Here is a 7,872-nt window from a genome sequence, read left to right on the forward strand (position 1 = left end):
AGGGCCTGCGTTGACTGACATTCCTGAAGAGTGAGCATAGGGGGGGAACTAGCCATTGCCAAGAGGAGAAGGAGTCATTTCCCTTGTGGCTCAAACCTCTTCCAGGGATATTTTTCTTCCACATGGAAACAGTTATGTGTCCAAGCACTCACGCATGGACCTTTCCCAGCAAAATGTCTGCACATTCCTCTCCAAAAGCAACCTGGAGACGCAGCCAGCTGGAGAGCGCTCCTCCTCGGTGGGAAGGTTTCTGATGTCCTGAAGGAAACTGGCAAAGGCGCGCGGAGAGAGGAGGCATCAGGTGGCTGGACCTGTTTTGCACCTTGTCGGACTTTGGGGGATAATCCCAAACTTGCGCACGTAACTCCTTTGCTTGGAGCCGGGAAATGGTTGCAGAGGACCTCGAGATGGAGAGAAGGAAAAAAGACGGTCCTTTCTTTAATGTAGTCTTCTTCATTTCTTGCCAAGGGGAATGAAGCCCCAATAATGGCATTTTGCATGTGTAGTTTGCTGAGATAGTTCTCCTTACAAGCTACGATGCCAGGATTTTGTAGGGTGGAGCCATGGCAGTTAAAGCGGCGTCGATATGCATTAATTCTGGAGTGTAGATGCAAGCTTCATCTTTTCCTGAGATGCACGGAACTGGCAAACAGACCAAGTCTGTGAAAGCTAATGCTACAATGTCTTAGGCCTGTTACAGACTACCAAAATAAAGCTGCTTTGGGTCTCTTTGGAGGTATGCTATTTATATGATGCATGCATCCTAAGAGTCCAGAAGCTGCACCAAAGCTGCCCTCCAGTGCTTAGGAATGGAGTGTGGCTTTGGTGCGACCTCCGGACTCTTAGGACCCAGGCATCATTTAAAGAGCATACTGTACCTTCAAAGAGACATGAAGCAGCTTTATTTTGGCAGTCTCTAACAGGCCTTAGTCTCAAAGGTGTTCCAAGATCCCTTTGCGTACTGATTTCCCAGACGAACATGGTGAGGGGTCAAGACCATGCTTGCTTTCCCGCAATGGCGACAAACGGGAGCAGGCCGAGAAAGGGCCGTGTTTGATCTGCCCGTGCTTATTTTCTCTTCCCAGACGCTGTTTGTGTTTCTTCTTACCCTTTGCTATCCTCTCCTTGCTGGATATTTTATACTGTTTTTATGCCCTGGTTTTATATAAACAAGTGCGTGGGTCCGCGGAGAAGCAATGTGCAAAAAAGGCTTTGAACCCCAAATCTCTGCGAGTCGCTCACGCCGCGGACGCCAAGCCTGTTGCCCTGATGCCTTCAGGGTGCATATTTCTCCCCCGACAGAGGCAAAAACACGCAAAGGAAGATGTGAACAGGGAGGAAAATATTGAGGATTAGCCTAGCTTTTGACTCAGTGGAAACATGGCCTTAATACAGGGGTCGACTTTATGCAACCAGTAGACTGGTCTTCTTCCGATTTCTTTGCTCTGATGGACAACTGAGCCCAAATATGGAACATCTTGAATGATCAATGTCTTTCACTTTACTTTAATGTTATATAAATCATACAGGCCTGTTACAGACTGCCAAAATAAAGCTGCTTCAGGTCTCTTTGGAGGTATGCTGTTTAAATGATGCATGCATCCTAAGAGTCCGGAAGTTGCACCAAAGCTGCCCTCCAGTGCTTAGGAATGGAATGTGGCTTTGGTGCGACCTCCAGACTCTTAGGACCCATGCATCATTTAAAGAGCATACCTCCAAAGAGACCCAAAGCAGCTTTATTTTGGCAGTCTGGAACAGGCCATAGTGAACAGTTTAATCCCATATTAATGCTTATGTTAATCACGTCTTCCAAACCCTCACTTCAGCGGCCCAGGAGCCAAACTTTGCACACCTCTGTTCTCATTCTTATCTGACCCAGCTTCAGGCCTCTTCTTATCTTATGTCTTTCTTGAACATTACTTTTAAGGAGGAAGAATACAAGGAATCCTGCTCCCAGTGTATCCTCCTGTCGCCGCTCAGTCCCAGACGGCTTTGGCAAGTGACATTTCATATCCCAAGGCTCGACTCTTTCTCAGATCCCCAGCGGATAAGTTTTGTAAGTTGTCCTTCCTTTCTTTTTTAGGCTGGTGGTGGCACTCGAGAAATGCGCTCACAGTTCCTAAATCTCCAGCACATGCTTGTGTTTGCATTCCTTTCTTCCCGCTCAATGGATTCCACTTTGGTTCCTCGTTTTCGGCTTTGGGAAGCGGGGAGGTCAGGAATCAGGATGCCCTTTCAGCTTGGACAAAACCATCTTTGGCGATGCATCTAGAGGGCCATGGTCTCGGACTGGTTTGTGCATTGAACTATGACTTTGGAGACCAGGGTTTGAATCCCCGGTCAGCCATCGAAACCCACTGGGTGATCTTGGTCAAGGCGCACTCTCTCAGCCTCAGAGGAAGGCAAAGGCAAATCCCCTCTGAACAAGTAAACCCCATGAATCAGAAACGACTTGAAGGCACACCGTGAGTTTCACAGCCCACTATGCAAAGTAAAAAACATTTCCTTTGACCGATAGCTGTTTTGGACCATGGCCATCAGTAACCCCAATCCTCCATGAATATATCTGACCCTCTTTTAAGGCTCAATGAGTGGATGGACAGCTGTCACAACATCTTGTAGCAGCGAGTCTGCCCTGAATCTCAGCTTGGTTGGGTTTCTAGAAACAGGGAAGCTGGTGTTCTTAGCCGAAAAGCATGAAAGTGCTACACAAAAAAAAATGCTTGCACTCTCATGCATGAGCGTTGATTAGGCATGCGCTCAAATCATAACATGGAAAATTGGCTGGAGGACGGGGAAAGAGGTGCCAGGCTTTGCTGTCTTGGTCGACCAGGCCCTCCGTCTTCCCATCTTCCCATCTATGTTGGCTGCCCCATCGCACTCCAATTCCTGAGGGCCCTCCAAGTTCCCTACCAGCGAGTACCAAGTGACTAGGAATACGTTGTCCCCATTTTGAATGAGCGAATGGATAGCCATAAATCCCCTCTGTCTTCTGCAGCCTCCCACCCCAGGGAATCTCAATGGCTTTGGAACGAATGTTTACAAGGCTCACGCCTGGCGCAAAGCAGGAATGGGACGGAAAGGAATGGCAAGTTCTCCAGAGCAAAACATGGAAAAAATGTAATAATAATAATCCAAATCAGATCATCTTCTTGGAAGCTTTGACCATAGAGTCCATAGAGACCATCGGAGGTGGCCATGGGGGGCATCTCTTAGACTGGGTTTCAGGGCACAGGACTTTGGTGAAAGCGGAGAAACTGCAAATGAAATAAAATAAATCACCTTTTAAAACCTAAAAGTACAGTACCCCTCTTTAGGAATATCTAGGTCCTGTAATGTGATGCTATGGTAATGTTAACCATAGAATTGCACTGGGGGACCTACAGATGATTAGAGACCTGTTGATCTAGGTCCTCCAGTTCAAACCCTATGGTCAACATCAGCTTGAAGTTGGCCATAGAATTAGACTGGAGGACTTACAAATGCCTAGAGAACGGTTTTATCTAGGAACCTCTAGGTCCCCTGGTTCCAAGTCATCCCTTTCCTTGCAAGCTAATGTCCTGACTTGGACCGTGATTGCAAAGACTGAACCTCCTTTCCTCTCTTTCTGCACCCACTTGGCACATTTGGGGCAAGGCTCGGGATTCGGGACGGCGTCTGTTTGATTTTGGGGATGGGAGGCCGGGTGGGGCCGCCTCTCATACCTTCCATGTTACTTCATCCATTCCTGCCTCTTTTTTAAGAATTGTGTTTATTTCTGTGAAAGCCTTTGGCCCTGGCACAAGTTCCTTTTGCACAGCGAGAGAGAGAGGGAGATGGCGGAGGCCAAGTTTTCGGGAAGCTGAACACCCCCCCATCCCAGCTGTTCCCCCGCCCCACAAGAATGTGGCTCCATTGCTGAGGTTGAGAGAGGGATGGAAAGAGAGACAGGTCGGAGGGATGCACCTGCCCCACATCAGAGCCCTCTCCCCAATTCTGGCCTTTCCTCCATGCCTAGGAAAAGTCTGAAAATGAGAAGTATCATGGGTGCCATTGCTTTTCCCCCGAGGCTGAGATTGTGTGACTTGCCCAAGATTGCCCAACTGGTTTTGTGCCCAAGCTGGGAATTGAATCTTGGTCTCTAGGATGGTAGTCCAAGATTCAAACAGCTACCTCATGCTGGCTCTCATGATAGTGGTTTGAATGTTGGGCAACACCTCTGGAGACCAGTGTTTGGATCCCTGTTCATCCATATCAGTTGGTGGATTCTGGGACTCACCGTCCACCCAAACATGGCAGTCTTCACCATCCCAAAATTAGCTGCTGAGCAGTCCAGAAAGCTTTGGTTCGTATCCTTGGCACTGCCACCAGTGTCCATGCTGGCACCTGTAATCCACCCAAACATGACAGTCTTCATTGCCCAAAAGCTGAGCGCTCGAGAGAAAGGGAACTCTGGTGCCAATCCAAAGGGAGTCAGCATATGACCGATGATCAATACCTTCTCTCCTTTTGCAAATCCCTTTATCCGTTTCGTGCCCACAGCCAAACCTCGTCCCAGCTGCGTTTCAGAGGATTTTGGCTCTCTTTCAGGCAGCATGCGTAGAGGGCTTAGGCCTAGGATCTCTGAGCTCAGCTTTGGAGCTTGCTCAGGATGAAGCCAGGCACTGCTGAGCCACCTTGCGCTTTTAATTCTCGGGCGATTGGTGCGCCAGCTGCCAGGTATGCTTAGTAGTTCCACGCTGGAGAGAAAAAATCTTCCTCCCCGGATCCCAGATGTGCAGAGAAATGATGCACCCTCTTCCCACGCCTCCTCTGCTTTCACTATTGTCGCTTGGATGGGAAGCGCTGAACCGAATCTTTATGCCCGTTTAGGAATGAGCACAAGTGCAATAAGTTTCTGTTAGGTAACAAAGGGAACCAAGTAGATGGATGGCATGCAAAGTCCAGCTCAGTTGCTTCAAGGGTCACAGCATCACAACCTCACCATGATGGCTGCATTTATCAATGAAGCAATGGGGAGAGGACAAGACGGGGCATAATCTCACCCTTCCCAGTAGGCTCAGGCCAAAGCAAACTGCTGCATGCGTGTGTGTGTTTCATTAATACCTTTTGCCATCTTGACCAGACTCTGAGGTTCTAGGCACAAGTGCTCCATTTTTCATCTGCACAACATTGCGGAGGGCTATGCATAAACCCCTTTTGCACCCCCTCAGCTTTCAACCACCTTTGATCCCTTTCCTTCCCTCTGAAGGACTCTGAGCCCCGGTGCCCAAAAGTATATGGGTCAACAACAACCCCCTTGCCTCCCTTGCCCGCCCCTCCTCTCTACCTTGGCATGTCCGCCGACCCCCTTCCCAACGGCCGAGTGCTTGGTGCCAAATGGCTCTCTTATGTGGTAAGATGTAAAGCATTTTAATCAAATATTCTCCTTTGCTTTCCCAGGCTAGATTCCTAGAAGACAAGAATTTATGGCATAATCCCACTCCAGCCGCTGGGAAGAGGCAGCCAAGGTCAACACCAGAAGACACAGGCGAGTCTTGCCAAGGGGAGAGAACAGATTGATCTGCGACATTGGGAGGTGGTTTGGGGGGGGAGAGAGATAGAACAAGAGGAGCTGGAAGGCGGACAAAAGCGCACACACAACACACACACACACAACATCCCCGGCATGCTTGGAAGGGAAAGGGAGGGAGACCACAAAGTAGACAAACAAGGGCCTGACCCTGTCGGCTTGGCTCTGGCCCCCTTGATCCATGGCTTGATCCGTCCATGGGCCCCTTGTCAGCCCTGCAAAGAAGGCTTGCAGCAGTAAGGAAATTGATTTTTGTGGGTCTTCAGGGCTATATGGCCATGTTCTGGAAGAGTTTCTTCCTGACGTTTCGCCAGCATCTGTGGCATTGCCATCTTCAGAGAATGCTAGCGTGGAAGAGAGTGGGGTATATATGTATACTGTGTGACCCATGGTTGGGAGAGCGATTTGTATGTTAAACTGTGTATTGTTCTGTATACCCCACTCTCTGCCATGCCAGCGTTCTCTGAAGATGCCAGCCACAGATGCTGGCGAAACTAGAACATGAGCCCAAAAAACCCATTAAAAAAACCTATGGATGCCAGCCATGAAAGCCTTCGACTTCACAACAAGAAAATGTTTCCTTAATGGTGCAGGACTCCCAACCCTGTCCCCGCCATGGAGAAACCTCTCCCTCCGTGACAAAGCAGCCACATGTGGCCCCAGGACTATGCTTTACCCACCTTTGCTATTACTGTATATACTCATGTATAAGTCTAGACATTTAGCTTGGGTCGACTTATCCACAGGTCAATGTAAGTCCTGTACTTTAACTCTCGTTTAAAAAAGGAACCATGCCCTGGTCAAAGGCAAGAGTATATAATCTATCCTGGAAGCATTGACCCTCCTCTTCTCTCTCATCCATCTTGCCTTTAGTATGAGCATAAACAGTTATGTGCGCTGGAATTTTGTACGTTCTTTGGCATCGTTTTCCTTCGTTTCATCCTTTAGTTTCTTTGTTATGTGCCCATACATTTTACCCTCGACCTATCCATGGGTCAGATCAAAATCCATAATTCTGGCCCCAAAACCTGCCCTCGACTTATACATGAGGTTGGCTTATAGTTGAGTATATATGGTATATATATATATATATATATATACACACAAACACACACACATATATATATACATACAGTGGACCCTCGGTACCTGCAAAGGCTTGGCTCTGTAGATACTAAAATCTGTGGATGCTCAAGTCCCATCAAATACAACGGCATCATAAAATGACCATCCACAGAACTGAGTCTCCACTAAGAAGACTCATAAATACAGACAGGATCTGGAAACATGTAACTATAATATTCCAATGGAGGTATTAATATTAATATTCTAATCTTTAACCACGTACCTCTAATATTTACTGTGGCTATACTTAACACAAAATTGACAGGGTTTTCCTCTTTCTTTAAACTATTAATTTTTTAAAACATTTAAAATATGTCTCCTTTCTTTCCCAGATATTTTAGGGGTGGATCCCAAACGTCGTCCCAGTCGTCGCCTTTAAGAATACAGGTAGGTTTCTCTAATTCAATGCAATCGACCAGTCTATCCAGACGCTATTGAACATCCGGACGCTCCTTAGTTTTCCAGTTTCGAGACTCATTCTGTACAAAATAGTCAGGTTTCTTCTTGCCAGATATTTCTCAACACTCAAATAACGTCTTTCCCAACCGTTTTTAACGTCTTTTCAAATATCCGAACCACGGCCAACCTGCTCGCTCCTGCTTTTGTTCCAGCGAAACTTTCCCAGCGCAACGTTCGAACTCTTTTGCTCTTTGAACTCGGAGCGCAGCCGCCCTTGGACTGGTTGGGAAGTCCTGATGTCCGTTGGCGGTGGCCATGCTGGGGGGACATTTGCGCTTCTTGGCCCCAAACTAAACCGTGTCCCTATCCGGCACCCCAATCTTGAGCACATGTTTGCTTGGAAGAGGAGCCAGCGCTGTGCTGGGTTCCTTCAACTCCGTTGTTGACAGCTGTTTCTAAAAGAGTGTACTTAGGAAAGGGGGACGCCAACTCTCTCCACCTCTTTGCCTCAGCCTCCCTTGGCCTTCGCAGCTGCCGGCGCTCCCCTCCAAGAAACGCACCGGTTCCCCGCGGTTTTCTGGAATGCCATTTTCTCCGGCTTGGCCTTTCCTTTCAGCTCCAGCTCTATTAGCACTTCTCCTTTTGGCCTTCCCAAAAAACCAAGGTCTTTTTGCTACTCGTGCGTTGCCCTCTCCGGCCTCGGTGGGCGCACCATGTTTCCAGTCCTCCGTCGGGGCTCTCACTTCGGACTTATGCACTCAGGCCCAAAGAGCCATGCTCCTCCTGGCCTTACATCG

The 7,872-nt window shown here is 48.2% G+C and overlaps 1 long non-coding RNA gene across 1 annotated transcript in view; it reads left to right on the plus strand.

Annotated features, from left to right (window-relative positions):
- Window positions 1-5,509, plus strand: part of LOC121917046 — an 11,620-nt gene extending 6,111 nt beyond the window's left edge. Inside the window, exons 2-3 of the long non-coding RNA XR_006100937.1 lie at window positions 1,928-2,056; window positions 5,422-5,509. This is a non-coding gene — a long non-coding RNA (uncharacterized LOC121917046). The remainder of the gene's footprint in view (window positions 1-1,927; window positions 2,057-5,421) is intronic.
- The last annotated feature ends 2,363 nt before the right edge of the window (window positions 5,510-7,872 follow it).

The sequence above is a fragment of the Sceloporus undulatus genome, chromosome 11 (assembly GCF_019175285.1).
Source record: "Sceloporus undulatus isolate JIND9_A2432 ecotype Alabama chromosome 11, SceUnd_v1.1, whole genome shotgun sequence".
NCBI classification, from domain to species: domain Eukaryota; kingdom Metazoa; phylum Chordata; class Lepidosauria; order Squamata; family Phrynosomatidae; genus Sceloporus; species Sceloporus undulatus.